Raw genomic sequence first — 16,525 nt, forward strand, 5'->3', positions numbered from 1 at the left:
TGGTAGTTGATACAGAGTCGTTACATAAGCGACTAAAAAAAAATAAATAAAGGAGACAAAACTGGTGTTCGTGAATTATAGATTAAATGTTGCTACAGTTGTATATTAGTTTTTCCTGTCCTGAAGACTTCACAGCCAGTACTAAAAATAAACTTGTTTTGGTGATCTTACTGTTCAGTTATAATTAGACCTCGGATTTTTAGGCCGTTAAAAATGCACTTTTAGGCACTTATAATAGACTCTAAAAATTATGAATTAGGCACTAAAAATGCAATTTAAAGCAACTCAAAATAAGGTTTTTCACACTTAAAATGTGTGTCTACCTACTGAAATGGCAATAACTGTAATAATTAATACTAGGCATTGCGATGTATTAATTATAGTTACAAGAACAGAAAAATTACATTGGTTAGTATATGGTTTTATTAAAATCTAAAATTATGTTTCATTATATCATTAATTAAAAAACCTGAAAGTTAGAATTTATAAAACAGTTATATTCCGGTTGTTCTGTATGGTTGTGAAACTTGGACTCTCACTTTGAGAGAGGAACAGAGATTAAGGGTGTTTGAAAATAAGGTTCTTAGGAAAATATTTGGGGCTACGAGGGATGAAGTTATAGGAGAATGGAGAAAGTTACACAACGCAGAACTGCACGCTTTGTATTCTTCACCTGACATAATTAGGAACATTAAATCCAGACGTTTGAGATGGGCAGGGCATGTAGCACGTATGGGCGAATCCAGAAATGCATTATAGAATGTTAGCTGGGAGGCCGGAGGGAAAAAAACCTTTAGGGAGGCCGAGACGTAGATGGGAGGATGATAATAAAATGGATTTGAGGGAGGTGGGATATGAAGATAGAGACTGGATTAATCTTGCACAGGGTAGGGACCGATAGCGGGCTTATGTGAGGGCGGCAATGAACCTGCGGGTTGCTTAAAAGCCATTTGTAAGTAAGTAACTATAAATATACTTAATAAAAAACTGTACTACGCGTTTAACTGTACTACGTGTAACACTGTGCACACTATTCGACTGCAGACAAGTAATAGCGAGTTCGATTCGTGTGCTTTCTTTTCAGCTTCACAGTCTGAATTTTGGAAAAGCCAGTTTTCACCAGGTCACTGCTCCTTTGTTTCGTTACTACCAGCAGAAGTACTGAACAAAGCAAGCAACATTCCAGGAATTTCTTTCTTCCTACAACCAAAGTAATTGAAGGGTCTGTGATGTGATATTCAAAACTATTATAGTATTACTTATTTACTTACTTACTGGCTTTTAAGGAACCCGCAGGTTCATTGCCGCCCTCACATAAGCCCGCCATTGGTCCCTATCCTGAGCAAAATTAATCCAGTCTCTATCATCATATCCCACCTCCCTCAAATCCATTTTAATATTATCTTCCCATCTACGTCTCGGCCTCCCCAAAGGTCTTTTTCCCTCCGGCCTCCCAACTAACACTCTATATGCATTTCTGGATTCGCCCATATGTGCTACATGCCCTGCCCATCGCAAACGTTTGGATTTAATGTTTCTAATTATGTCAGGTGAAGAATACAATGCATGCAGTTCTGTGTTCTGTAACTTTCTCCATTCTTCTGTAACTTCATCCCTCTTAGCCCCAAATATTTTCCTACGCACCTTATTCTCAAACACCCTTAACCTATGTTCCTCTCTCAAAGTGAGAGTCCAAGTTTCACAACCATACAGAACAACCGGTAATATAACTGTTTTATAAATTCTAACTTTCAGAATTTTCCACAGCAGACTGGATGATAAAAGTTTCTCAACCGAATAATAACACGCATTTCCCATATTTATTCTGTGTTTAATTTCCTCCGGAGTATCATATATGTTTGTTACTGTTGCTCCCAGAAATTTGAACTTCCCCACCTCTTCAAAAGATAAATTTCCAATTTTTATATTTCCATTTCGTACAATATTCTGGTCACGAGACATAATCATATACTTTGTCTTTTCGGGATTTACTTCCAAACCTATCTCTTTACTTGCTTCCAGTAAAATTCCCGTGTTTTCCCTAATCGTTTGTGGATTTTCTCCTAACATATTCACGTCATCCGCATAGACAAGCAGCTGATGTAACCCGTTCAATTCCAAACCCTCTCTGTTATTCTGGACTTTCCTAATGACATACTCTAGACCAAAGTTAAAAGTAAAGGTGATAGAGCATCTCCTTGCTTTAATGTTAAATGTTGTTTAAATGTTGTTAAATTTTGTTTAAAAAATATATATATACCCGAAATAGGCACTTTTAGGCTCTAAAATGTTAAAATAGGTCATAAGAGGCAAAATAGGTATTTTAGGCACAATAAACCTTCTATCAAACGTTGATATTGTGTGTGAAACTTGAAGATATTTAAGTTTAGCCTATAAACAAAAATAGACAAAAATAGATCTAGTTATAATTATTTTCATCGTTTATTTCGAGTCAAGATAAAAGCTATTGGTTTTGTTTTTACATCCATATTGTTAAATAATTTTTCATGATTAAATTTGCAGTTGTTGCACTTAATTTGATATACTTTGGTAGTCGGCAAATAAAAGATATTTCATGTAACTTTCTCTCTTTGTAAATATGCTTTATCTACTTTGGTTTTTTTGTGACTCTCGCATATTGTGTCAATTACTTCCTTAATTACCACATTCTTAGAGAAGTTGTACAGACCAGTATCTGAGCTCCAGAGGTTCATGTTTGTGGGAAAGTAGCCCGTCCGTAGAAATATTTCTACAGAGAGCTGGAATATCGGCTGAATGAAAGCTAGGCAAGCCCGATCGGAGTGAAGGTTTCGCGTGTCCAGGGTCTGTCTGGTCCATCTGTTACGTTGGGTGTGGGATGTGTGTCAGTGAGAGACGCGGGGCCGTGGGAATGTGCAGTCATACTCGAGCAGGCGGCGGGCGGGTGGGTGCCCGGTAGGCACGCCGGTTTGTATACCGGTATTGAACACTTCATTGTTCTCTATTTCAGGCGAGAGTCCTACATTTCGATTACATGCAGTACTACGTCCCATATATTTCTTAAATGGTGTGAGGTTGGTTCTTTCAAGATTAAGTAAAGTGGTTTTTCCCCCTTATAGTAGGCCTAATGTATCGCTTCCCTTTATTTACCCCCTTCCTCTCAGTCCCCGTCATTCTCTCTTCCTATCTGGCTCTGGCGATGATTCTCAGGGCATTTTTATGTGACTATCATACGTGTAAGAGAGAAGTTTTATATGATATTCTAATTGAATTTGGTATTCCCAAGAAACTAGTTCGATTAATTAAAACGTGTCTCAGTGAAACGTACAGCAGAGTCCGTATAGGTCAGTTTCTGTCAGATGCGTTTCCAATTCACTGTGGGCTAAAGCAAGGAGATGCACTATCACCTTTACTTTTTAACTTTGTTCTAGAGTATGCCATTAGGAAAGTCCAGTCTATACGGATGACATGAATATGTTAGGAGAAAATCCACAAACGATTAGGAAAAACACGGGAGGAATTTTACTGAAAGCAAGTAAAGAGATAGGTTTGGAAATAAATCCCGAAAAGACAAAGTATATGATTATGTCTCGTGACGAGAATATTGTACGAAATGGAAATATAAAAATTGGAAATTTATCTTTTGAAGAGGTGGAGAAGTCCAAATATCTTGGAGCAACAGTAACAAATATAAATGATACTCGGGAGGAAATTAAACACAGAATAAATATGAGAAATGCCTGTTATTATTCGGTTGAGAAGCTTTTATCATCCAGTGTGCTATCAAAAAATCTGAAAGTTAGAATTTATAAAACAGTTATATTACCGGTTGTTCTTTATGGTTGTGAAACTTGGACTCTCACTTTGAGAGAGGAACATAGGATAAGGGTGTTTGAGAATAAGGTGCGTAGGAAAATATTTGGGGCTAAGAGGGATGAAGTTACAGGAGAATGGAGTAAGTTACACAACACAGAACTGCACACATTGTTTTCTTCATCTGACATAATTAGGAACATTAAATCCAGACGTTTGAGATGGGCAGGGCATGTAGCACGTATGGGCGAATCCATAAATGCATATAGATTGTTAGTTGGGAGGCCGGAGGGAAAAAGACCTTTGGGGAGGCCGAGACGTAGATGGGAAGATAATATTAAAATGGATTTGAGGGAGGTGGGATATGATGATAGAGACTGGATTAATTTTGCTCAGGATAGGGACCAATGGCGGGCTTATGTGAGGGCGGCAATGAACCTCCGGGTTCCTTAAAAGCCAGTTAAGTAACTAAGTAATGTATCTCTTCCCTTTATTTACCCCTTCCTCTCAGTTCCCGTCATTCTCTCTTCCTGTCTGGCTCTGGCAATGATTCTGAGGGAATTTTTATGTGACTATCATAATACGTGACGCTAACTTTAAAAAAAAAACATTGGGTGGGCTCAAACACTTGATCAAAATTTCCCAAAAGAATCTCATAAATCCTCCCTTTAATGATATTTTTCGTAATATTGATGTCACTACGGATAGTATAGGCCCATACAATATACTGTAGAATGCTAAAAATAACAAAATGGAGATCTAGAAACGATTTTGTAATGTAGGATGTAGTTCGTACAGTATAAGGTCCAGGGGCTATGTTCCATTTACTTGTAGGTAACATTCTTTTGGATTTTATGTGAATACCAATTTGTTCCTTCATACTACAGTGCGTTCGTAGCTCGGCCGGACCACCAAAACATTCTACATTGAAAATTGTACTTTCAATAATTGTCTTCTTCTTTTTCTTCACTTCATGATATGGGCAATTGCCCGTTCCGGCTTCAAAGGTCGCTCCATCTTTTCATCGGTCGTCCCTGATCTCTTCGTACTTTTGTTTTATAATTTATTGCTTTCTTGGGAAGTCTGTAGTCGTCCATTCTGTCTACATGTAATTTCCAATCTTGTCTGTAATTGTCTATTTTATCAATAAGTGGGTATACTCCTAGTTCCTGCCTAATATCTTCATTTCCAATTCTATCCAATCTCGTGCATCCTTTTACTTTTCGCAAGAATCTCATCTCTGCCGCTTGTATTTTACTGACTTCAGGTTTTGTTGTAACCCAACTTTCACTTCCATATAAAAGAGTAGGGACTACCATTACATTGTAGAATTTCATTTTTGTTTCCTTTCTGCTTTTATTCTTCAAAGTTCTATTAATTGTGCCACATACTGTTTGGAATGATTGTAATTTTATTTTTATATCATTATCCTTTTTGTAACTTACATAACATCCTAGGTACTTAAAATTTGTTACTTGTTCTACTGCTCTATTATCTATTTCAATCTTAGATCTTACAGTATTTTTGCCTTTAAATGCCATTACTTTTGTTTTTGTATTTGATATGTTAAAGTTATGATTCTGGCATATTTTATTCAGTTCATATACTGCTTTTTGTAGTTTTGTTTCAGTATCTTGTATTACAATCATATCATCGGCAAATACCAGAATATTAATTTTTATTCCTCTATCAATTAAAATTCCAGGATCTACTAAAATTTTCCATTGTCGAACAATTTCGTCAGCATAAATATTAAACAGTCTCGGTGATAAACTACACCCTTGTCTTAAGCCTACAATTGTTCCTTTTAAAATTATTCATGTTTATTTCATCATCCTTAATTAAAAGTTTTCTTGTTTATTTCATCATCCCTAATTAAAACTTTTCTAACACTTTTTTATATTATTTAGGTTATGTTATAACGGTCCTGCCGAGCTACGAACGCGCTGTAGTAACTTTATACCAAAATATCTCCGCATTATCTTGTGCATAGCTGTTTTGCACAATTATCGATTTTTAGTAATTAAATAGAACGTTACAATTATATGAACATTTTAACTTGGGGACTTGAATTCTTTCTAACTATAAATTGATAATACGAAAGTGGACTCACTATTACGTAGCACGGATTGATGCAAATAAGTTTCTCCCTATAAATTCGTCACAAACATCTTCTAAATCTAATTTTTCAGAACTATCCTTATGTGGCACCTGACCATCGCTAGGAGAGCTGAATAAAGTGCACACCAACAATGCATCCTTACTTATTGAAATTTTACTTATTGTAATTTACTGATTTCAATAAGCAACCATCTCATGCAAATCTAGTCTTTCAGGTGAAGCTCCCTGTAAACCAGATTTGAATAATTTCAAGGGAAAAATTGTTCCGGGGCCGGGTATCGATCCCGGGACCTCTGGTTGAACGTACCAGCGCTCCACCACTGAGCTACCCGGGAACTCCACCCGACACCGTCTCAACTTTTCCCTTTATATCCACACAACTCGCGTCGGCTGACGAAACGCCAGAGACCCACAACGAAGTTGTGTGGATATAAAGGGAAAAGTTGAGACGGTGTCGGGTGGAGTTCCCGGGTAGCTCAGTGGTGGAGCGCAGGTACGTTCAACCAGAGGTCCCGGGATCGATACCCGGCCCCGGAACAATTTTTCCCTTGAAATTATTCAAATCTGGTTTATAGGGAGCTTCACCTGAAAGACTAGATTTGCATAATATATACGTTACTGTGTACGTTAACAGAAAACCACAATTTCAAGTCACACAGAGATTGTGTGCACTCGTTGTGGGTCTCTGGCGTTTCGTCAGCCCACGCGAGTTGTGTGGATATAAAGGGAAAAGTTGAGCCGGCCCCGGAACAATTTTTTCCTTGAAATTATTCAACCATCTCATGTTTTTGTTTAGTCAGCTGTCCGAAAACAGGTTTGTACCTCATAAATGACACCAGTAAGGCGTCACTCATGAGGCAACTAAGGCAGGAAAGAATGAAAAAGGAAATGATAATAATAATAATAATAATAATAATAATAATAATAATAATAATAATAATAATAATAGGCGGCCGGGTAGCTCAGTTGGTAGAGCAGCTGGCTACGGACTGGAAGGTCCGGGGTTCGATCCCAGGTGGTGACAGGATTTTTTCTCGTTGCCAAACTTTCAGAACGGCCCCGAGGTTCACTCAGCCTCCTATAAAATTGAGTACCGGGTCCTTCCCGGGGGTAAAAGGCGGTCAGAGCGTGGTGCCGACCACACCACCTCATTCTAGTGCCGAGGTCATGGAAAGCATGGGGCTCTACCTCCATGCCCCCCAAGTGCCTTCATGGCATGTTACGGGGATACCTTTACCTTTACCTTTAATAATAATAATAATAAATTAATAAGAGACAAATTATTGGGTTGACTCACCCCACGGGCCACTGGCGCCACTATAGCAGCGTAGTTTTTTAAGAGCAATATTTAATCTAGTAGGTCTACAAAAATAAAACTATATCTGATCATGAAGCAGTTATCATTGGCTCTTGAAACATGTTGTAGTAAAATAAATTAAACCATTTACAGTACAATTAAATGATAACGGCTGAATACTTCAGTTGGTACAGCAATTCCAGAAATTGGCTAGATCCCGGGTTCAATTTCGGACGTGGCAGGATTTTTCTCGTTGCTAGCACTTTTAGAACGATCCCGACGTTCGCGCAATCTCCTATCAAATTGAGTACCTGGTGTTTCGCAGGGGTAAACGCGGTCGGGGCGTGGTGCTGATCACACCATCTCATTCTAGTGCTGAGGTAATGAAAGCTTGAAACTATAACTGCACCCCATGCGCCTTCATGGGATATGAGGGAAAGGGGATACACTTATCTTTTACAATAAAATGAGATCCTAAAGAAATTAAGGAAATCTAGCAACAAATAAAATAAAGACTGATAAAAAATAGATAGGCCTACAGAATGCACAAATCTGATAGTAAATTTACAGGTACCGATAACTCAGAGCACCGGTCTGCGTTGTAGCCGCTATAAAATTGGACGGAGTTACTCAATACAGTAGCGGCTCGCCGTAAAAAAAATAGGCGAAGTGCTGTTCACATACACAAATCCATGAACAGTTTTACCAATATAATGAGTAGGCCTTCTATTCGTAAACTCCGTACAATTTTACTAGTTCTAGAACACATGCAAACAGGAGAATTAATTTATTTCAGGACTCACCCAATTTCTTTCTTACCAAGTCAATCCTCCTATCTTTTAAAGCAGCAAACCTGTCGATGATGTCTTTATAAAATGTCTGAGTTTAACTGAGAGTGGATAGTATATCTCTATGCAAAGTTATGGAGCTAATTATGAAAGTCTCTCCTGTGATGTAACATTCCGAGTGAAATTTTCAATATTATAAAACATAATAGCTTCTTTCATCGAAAGAATTTTTTTAAAGTTATGTTATACAACTGCTCTATTTTCTTAACACTTTATAAAACAAAGAACAAAAACACTGTAGGTCGTCCAGAATTTAAAACATTTTTTTATTCTCACATTTAAGTCTACAAAACGGCATTTATAATAAATTACAAACTGTATCATTTTCGGGATACATATTTCGCACTCATTTTTCAACATTTTCTATGTACTGGTACCTAAGTATTTGTATAATAGCACTGTAGTGATTAAACATACAATATACACTATGATGTAGGATTAATACACTATATACACTTATCACTAATATACTCTAAATAATTAAATAATAAGTTAATATATATGTACACACTATTAAACTACGTGTGTACATTTTCCTGAGCGTTAAACTTTCAAAATAAGAGCTGGAACAAAATTGGCAAGGTCATGATCTCATTAGAAGAAATAATACACGCCGCGGAAAACAACTTTTAAACTTTGCGAATGTATGTGGGGTGTATTCCTGATAAAATAACATAGAGCCAGCTAATTTACCGCTGCAGGGGTGGCTGCTTGGACACAAGGAATGAGGATGCTATTCTCGAGTCAGTTAATAGATACTGTAAAATTTCACAGCCCTTAAACAATAGTCGACGGTCTTGGAGACCAGCTTCAACCCTTCTCCATTATTAGTACCATCAGATCTGCAAACTGGTTACTCCACCTACAATTCTGACAGCTGACCGCCGTAACTGAAAGACTGAGAAACGCCCTTCACTCATACAATCTTTCTTTAGTGCGTGACGTCACGTTACCATGGAAACCAAGTGCTGTATGAGAATGGGAGCCCAAATAATTTCACCTCTGCAGTATTGTAAGTTCCAATAGACACCGCTCGGCGCTCGTAACAGTTGACATTATTCTATTCAGCGGACGGTTACAGGTGCTATTTATACATCTAAACACTGTTCATAACGACTGAAAAAAAAATCTTTTTTTATTTTATAAATACGGTACCGGTAATAACTAGAATTAATTATTAATAAGAGACAAAATTGTGTTTTGCATGTAAATAGGTGAAGTTTAACTTCACCCACTTCACCTGAATAACCGCCCCTGACTCAATAAGAGACCAAGCGCCAAAAACCTGTTTCGAGATATTGGCCATTGAAATAAATCTGTTTTTATAAAACATTTCATGCAAGAAGTATTATTTTTTTTTATTTTAGTAGGTTATTTTACGACGCTTTATCAACATCTTAGGTTATTTAGCGTCTGAATGAGATGAAGGTGATAATGCCGGTGAAATGAGTCCGGGGTCCAGCACCTAAAGTTACCCAGCATTTGCTCATATTGGGTTGAGGGAAAATCCCGGAAAAAACCTCAACCAGATAACTTGCCCCGACCGGAAATCGAACCCGGGCCACCTGGAAGAAGTATTATAACATTCATACTATTACAGACAATAGCACAAATAATACCAACAAAAGCTAACCGATTTTTAATAAGAGATCAGTAGTTTAATTAATATTTCAAAGCAGAATAAATAAATGAATTTTACGCAATAAACGAATGTTTGCTTATAAAAAGCAGCAAAATTCAGATATCGCATTCTTGATTTGCTCCGAGTTAAATTAGCCTGCCATCAACAGATTTGTGCAAATATCTCATTTTTTTTCAAATTGTCGGTTGGTCTATTATTGCGTAACTCCGTCCAGTTATAAATGGATCTCTCTGTATTGAAGTACTGGCGATAACAGCTTCAATCAGTAGTTAAAAGTTGGTTGTCAAACCATTATCAGTAGGCCTATCATAATCATGAACACTCAGAATTGACTTCTTCTTCTTCTTCTTCTTCTTCTGTTGCAGTATAAACGGATTGTCGATCTGTCGACCCTTCCTCTTAGTTGTTTCACATGATAGCTGTGTCTTGAGTTTAAAAGTGCCTGACTTCTATGATGTTGAGATATCCTTACATGTAGTTTACAGCGTGATTAATTATTATTATTAAAATATGGTGGTGAGAATGCTTTTAGGTCTTAGGTGCTTATTTGCACTTGAATAAATGCCGAGGTTGTATATTAGCGGGTTGGAACGGTGTTCAGGCACCTTTTTATTTTATTTTCCATCGCAGACCCGAGAAATGTGTTAATTATATTTTCGGCGTAATTTTTCTTTGAACTCCGCTTAGGCGTTGAAAATCTTAAAGTTGGACGAAAAGGGAGTTAAAAACCACAAATTTCTCCTGCAATGGGCAGTAATTATTAGGGAGTGGATTTTTATGTGCTAAAAAATTTAAATATATTTATTTTTTGTGTGCTAAAAAGTACGAAAATATTTGCTAAAAATAAAAAATTATATAAATATATATATATATATATATATATATATATATTTTTAATATGACAAAAATATCTTACTTAGCTTGGAAAAAAAATTGTTACTAGGTACTCACCAACCACACTTGAGTGCTAGTAGCTGGCCGAGAATTGCAGTGAATAACAAAAGTCATCTCCAAATTCTCCATCACAAAGGCATGCCGATTATCTCTGAACAACGACTTATACTGTGAAAACGATCTTTCCACATCACAGGACGTCAGACGTGCCATTTAAAGAAAGGAATGTCACAAACACATATACTGTCAATTTCACCTATAGGCACACCCTCCAATACTTGAGCAACTTTACACATTTTTTTATATCCGCTGTTTTTCCCAAACACATTCTGGAATTTGTCCCTTAATACTTGTACTTCTGAACCTGGTAGCGAATCTAGTTTAATTTCCACGGCACGCACCTCCCTGTTTCAGACAACAGGTTTTTGGATGTTTCGAGTTTTTATGGTGTCACACAAAAAGCTTAGATTTGCTAACAGGAAAGCCAAATCGTTTTCTAAACAACCATCTTTCAGTATATCTTGAATGATATCGGTTGACGAAGCCCGATAACAGGGAATCACAACAAGATATATTGCCTTACTTGATAGACATGAGCGAGAGGCGAGAGATTTGTTTAAATTAAATAATGTTCATACCCGAGCTCTTATCGGTTGTGTTTCACAAACAAAGCGTGGAATGAAATCATCTTCAGCAACAATAAACATTCCTAATTATGCGTTGCAAGATCTCTCCTCCTTGTCCATGGTTAATTTCTTCTCTAATAGTCTAATAACACTGATATGCTGCCTAGCAGTTCTCAGAACTTGAGGTGATACTATTACAAAAATGTATCACGGATACACCACACAGCGTTTAGAAACACGAAGCAACCAAGAATTCTTAAAAAAATAACGTACTTCTGATTGACATAATTGGTATATGATGAAAGAGTAATGGAACGGAGAAAAATTCTCTCCGGCGCCGGGATTTGAACCCGGGTTTTCAGCTCTACGTGCTGATGCTTTATCCACTAAGCCACACCGACGCCGGTTGAATCGTCTCAGATTAAGCTCCAACTCTTGGGTTCCCTCTAGTGGCCGCACGTAGAGCTGAAAACCCGGGTTCAAATCCCGGCGCTGGAGAGAATTTTTCTCCGTTCCATTACTCTTTCATCGTATGATAACGCAGAATATCTGCATGGAAATATCATATGTACTTCGGTACATTAAAATAATATATATAATTGGTATAGTTTTAAAATATTTAAAAGTTCTTGTAAAAAATTATTTAAGTAAAGAACTCCAAGATTTATGTGTTTATAATTAATAGATTTCCTGAAAATATGTATTTACATTTTTTTTTTTTGTGAAAATATGTGTTTTTATGTGAAATAAAATTCCGGTTTTAAACTTGAAACTTCATCTTCGGAATTTTTAACTTTGTTAATTGTGTTTTATCACACGCAAAAATAATATTTAATTACATAGGAATCCGCTCTGTAGTAATAATCTCCCCGTACGTTGTAATATATTCCACATATAGTAGAGTTGCGTCACCTTTATCTCCAGAAGAAAAGCACTTTATTCCTGATTGTTGTAGAAACGGTGTCTAACAACGCTAACGGTGTCTACAACTTAAGGTACCGTCATTTCCTATAATTATGGTCCTGGAACACAGCTATGGGTCGCGATACAACTATTCAAAGAACATTGTATAAGTAACATAGACCGTTCGTAGATGGCTGTGACTTGACTTCAAACTACAGTACAGCAGAAATATAGATATGGAGTACAAAATTTGAATGGACCATAGTTGTGTTCCAGGACCATAGTTATGGGAAATGACGGTACCGTTGCACGACGCTACTTTTGTTGCGCAACTTTTCTACTGCAGCTGCAGAAGTTGATCGTCGTTTTCACACAAAAGCCAAAAGTAGCGTGTAATGTTTTTTTTTTCTTGTGTTGCGCAATCCAAGAGCTGCAAAAGCGACAACAGAAGGTAGAAAGCCTGTTCATACAGAAGGTGCTACTTTAGCAGCAGCAATTTAACTGCATGTTTGCATCTCTATGTTAATTCTTTAATGCATTTTGTAAGAACCAATATAAATTATCTCGTAAACGAAGTTGGCAACCGTCTTGTTTGAAACTATGCTTGGAAAAAAAAATAATAACTTGTATCATCATCATATAGTGTTGTGTGTACGTTGTTGATTAGATAGTTCGTAATTCTGTTAAAGAAATACTTTTCCTCCCTTCTGATATTCCAAATAGCATGCTGTATGCTAGTAAAAAGTTGAAAGTTCATAGAGTTCCGATTAACCAAATCGCCATTTTACGAATTTCCGGATTAACCGAATCCTGACGACGCGAAATAAAATTTTGTTTTCGACATTTTGCAGATGCTGTATTTGATTTATACCCTTAATTATGAACGAATTACTGTATTTAGAAAATGCTTGGAATGTTCGGTTAATGAAATTTAGTGCATTGTTGAATTGCAGTATTAATATGTACAATATGTTGTATACTAAACTATGTAAAACACCTATGTTTCCGGTTTAATGGAATTTTCGTTAAACGAAACACCCTTGGTCCCATCAAATTTGGTTAATCTTGACTCTAGTGTTACTTCAGTTAATACGCGCTTCGTGAGAAGCTTTTCTTCAACACTATTATCATTAATAAGAGCAGATAATCCGCATATTAATACGATGTTGAAGTCAAATCGTCGTGTTGATGCTCTCTGACTTTCGTTTTCCGAGGTTTTACAAATCTACAATTCGAAATTTTCGAAAAGAATTATGCGATGTCCTGAATTTGAATCATGGAAAACCCTTTCAGGGCGGGGAAAAGGTGTTGAGATGTACAACGAAGTAACAGTCGCCAACAGTCGGATTGCTAACAAAAAGGGCTCTCAACAAGTTAATTGATACTTAGCCTGAAAATGACAGCAAATTTAGCAGCTGTTCATTTCGTTCCCGGTGGTCTCTTGACGGTACCCGGTGGAGGCATGGCTGCCCGGAGATGGAAACTTCAGCACACACACGTCTTGGGACTCTGTGAACAGGGATTGCTTTTGAGGGACTCTAGACATCATCTTATAAGATCCAAAATTGCTGCCGCATTTAGAAATAAGGACTGGATAGCAAAAGAAGAAATCTCCTGTCTAGCTGAAAATGAGTCAAAGAAACGTGTGGACATTTTAGCACACAATGCTGACGCTAAACAGGGCATCATTATAGAACCAAGGATATGTTTTGAAGTAAAATGTCATCAGTCAGCTAAGGTTCACCATGAGAAGATGATGATCTATGAGCCTACAGTTAACTACTTCAAACTGAAGCATTCCGTAATCAACATTGAGGTATTCGGCTTGCTCATAGGTATTATATTATTTAATGTACCGAAGTACATATGATATTTCCATGCAGATATTCTGCATCATCATACGATGAAAGAGTAATGGAACGGAGAAAAATTCTCTCCGGCGTCGGGATTTGAACCCGGGTTTTCAGCTCTACGTGCTGATGCTTTATCCACTAAGCCACACCGGATACCCACCCCGGCGTCGGACAGAATCGTCTCAGTTTAAGTTCCAACTCTAGGTTCCCTCTAGTGGCCGCCCTCTGCACTACGTCATAGATGTCTATGAACGTAGGACTGAAGTCCACACATGTGCTGAGGTGCAATCGTTATGAGTGACTAGTTGGCCGGGATCCGACGGAATAAGCGCCGTCTTAAATTACGAAGTGATTTACGCATATATTATATTATTTAATGTACCGATTTCCATGCAAATATTTTGCATCATCATACGATGAAAGAGTAATGGCACGGAGGGTATCCGAGTGGTATCCGGTGTGGCTTAGTGGATAAAGCATCAGCACGTAGAGCTAAAAAACCTGGGTTCAAATCCCGGCGCCGGAGAGAATTTTTCTCCGTTCCATTACTCTTTCATCGTATGATGATGCAGAATATCTGCATGGAAATATCATATGTACTTCGGTACATTAAATAATATAATATGATATGCGTAAAGACGGCTCTTATTCTGTCGCATCCCGGCCAACTAGTCACTCATAACGAGTGCACCTCAGCACATGTGTGGACTTCAGTCCTACGTTCATAGACATCTATGACGTAGTGCAGAGGGCGGCCACTAGAGGGAACCTAGAGTTGGAACTTAAACTGAGATGATTCTGTCCGACGCCGGGTGGGTATCCGGTGTGGCTTAGTGGATAAAGCATCAGCACGTAGAGCTGAAAACCCGGGTTAAAATCCCGGCGCCGGAGAGAATTTTTCTCCGTTCCATTACTCTTTCATTGCTCATAGGTGCTCGAAGGATTATTCTAGCTTTTTTTGAAGAATTTCGCAGAAATTTGGTCTGCCTACATCTCTGCGGTAGAACATTGTGATAACTTGTTAAAAAAAGTCCTGTGAAATCCTAATTAATCACATGGTGCCCCATTAATGCAATTGTAATTTTTCATGCACTCTTGTTTGTTTGTTTTTTTTTTTTTATGCACTATGTTTACACATCTATATTTTGCTGAGAGTGCAATATCCTGAAGTCTGTAAGAGTTACCCTCCATGGAGGACAGTTTCTGAATTAATAATAAATAGCTACTGCCACAAATGGTTTACTTTTATCGCATCAAACACTAAAATAATATATAGAAACAATATAAATTATTACGGCCACATTTTGGTCGCATCGCTGCGACTCCAACTTCGAAACCCTTGTTCACATGTCGCTACTTCGAGCTGCGCACAGCTTGAAACAGTTGCGAACAGCTGGTTCGGTAGGCGCTACTTTTCGAGTTGCGCTGTTGTTCACACGTCGCAGTACGTGAGTTCAGAACTATTTTGAGCTGCAACGCTGCGAAAGAAGTGATGTGTAAAGCGGTAGTTTCACCCTGAATACGACGTAGAAGTTTCTCAATGTGAAATCCATTTGTTCTTAAATTTCAAGAGTAATATTTTGACTTTAGATTCGTTAGGGATAGGGTTTCGTTGGAAAAACTGAACTTAACTATCAGTAGCGGCTGGTGGTCAAAATAATGAGTATGCTACAATCTCTATATTGGCCTACTGTATACACTTATATGTATTTATCTTAATTTGAGACTCGCCTAGTGACGAAATATGAAGTCCACACGACGTTCCTTCCTACTGCAGAACTTGTCAATTACCCTGGTGTTAAACCCTTCATCTTGGACATCATACTCTTTTCTATTGACAATGTTGCAAGAGCAGTGAGGCGATCCTGGGACATAGTGTTCCTTAAAAACGTTTTTATGCGTTTTAAGCAAGAAAAACATCTTTCTGGCTCAGCAGTGGTGATTGTTGTTGTAGCCAAAATATTTAACAACTTCGTTACTTCACAGAATGGATCCTGTGAATTGTTGGAGACTATGTATTGTAACAATTGAACAGCCGTCTATATTTCGGAAGTCGGGTCTTCCGTATAGAACTCAAAGTTGTGTCTTTAACACTCTTTTGTTCAGTACAGTATAGCTGTTGACAGGAACTTCGCATTCAGGAAAATTAGGCTATGCGAAAAATTGCCAGAAAATTTGCTGTTTAACAGTTTTGTTGCGTCTAGGTAGCTTAAAGACTGGAAACGATGAGTAGTTTCCTGAATTATACGGTCACATACTTCCTTGGCATCAATTTCCTGGTATTCCATTTTCCTTCTCCTGCTGACTGATTCAGGAGGAACCTCAAAAAGCAGGTAGACGGCAGCAGCAGTCGGACACTTGAATTACCAAATACATTGTACATAGTTCCGAGTTCTTCCACAAACAAGCATTCTCTCGTTACGCTTTACTTTTGCAATCTCCAAGCTGTGTTGTGCTGAAGCTGACTACAGCACTTCCCCGCGTAAAAGTAGCCAATCAGGGCAGTGATTTCAGCTTCGCACATGCGCATTAATTGTCTACATTTTCAT

At 37.7% G+C, this 16,525-nt stretch overlaps 1 protein-coding gene across 9 annotated transcripts in view; it reads left to right on the forward strand.

Annotated features, from left to right (window-relative positions):
* Positions 1–16,525, forward strand: part of Ntan1 (N-terminal amidohydrolase 1) — a 624,645-nt gene that overhangs the window by 557,089 nt on the left and 51,031 nt on the right. The window lies entirely within an intron of this gene.

Source organism: Periplaneta americana, chromosome 14 (genome assembly GCF_040183065.1).
Source record: "Periplaneta americana isolate PAMFEO1 chromosome 14, P.americana_PAMFEO1_priV1, whole genome shotgun sequence".
Classification (NCBI taxonomy): domain Eukaryota; kingdom Metazoa; phylum Arthropoda; class Insecta; order Blattodea; family Blattidae; genus Periplaneta; species Periplaneta americana.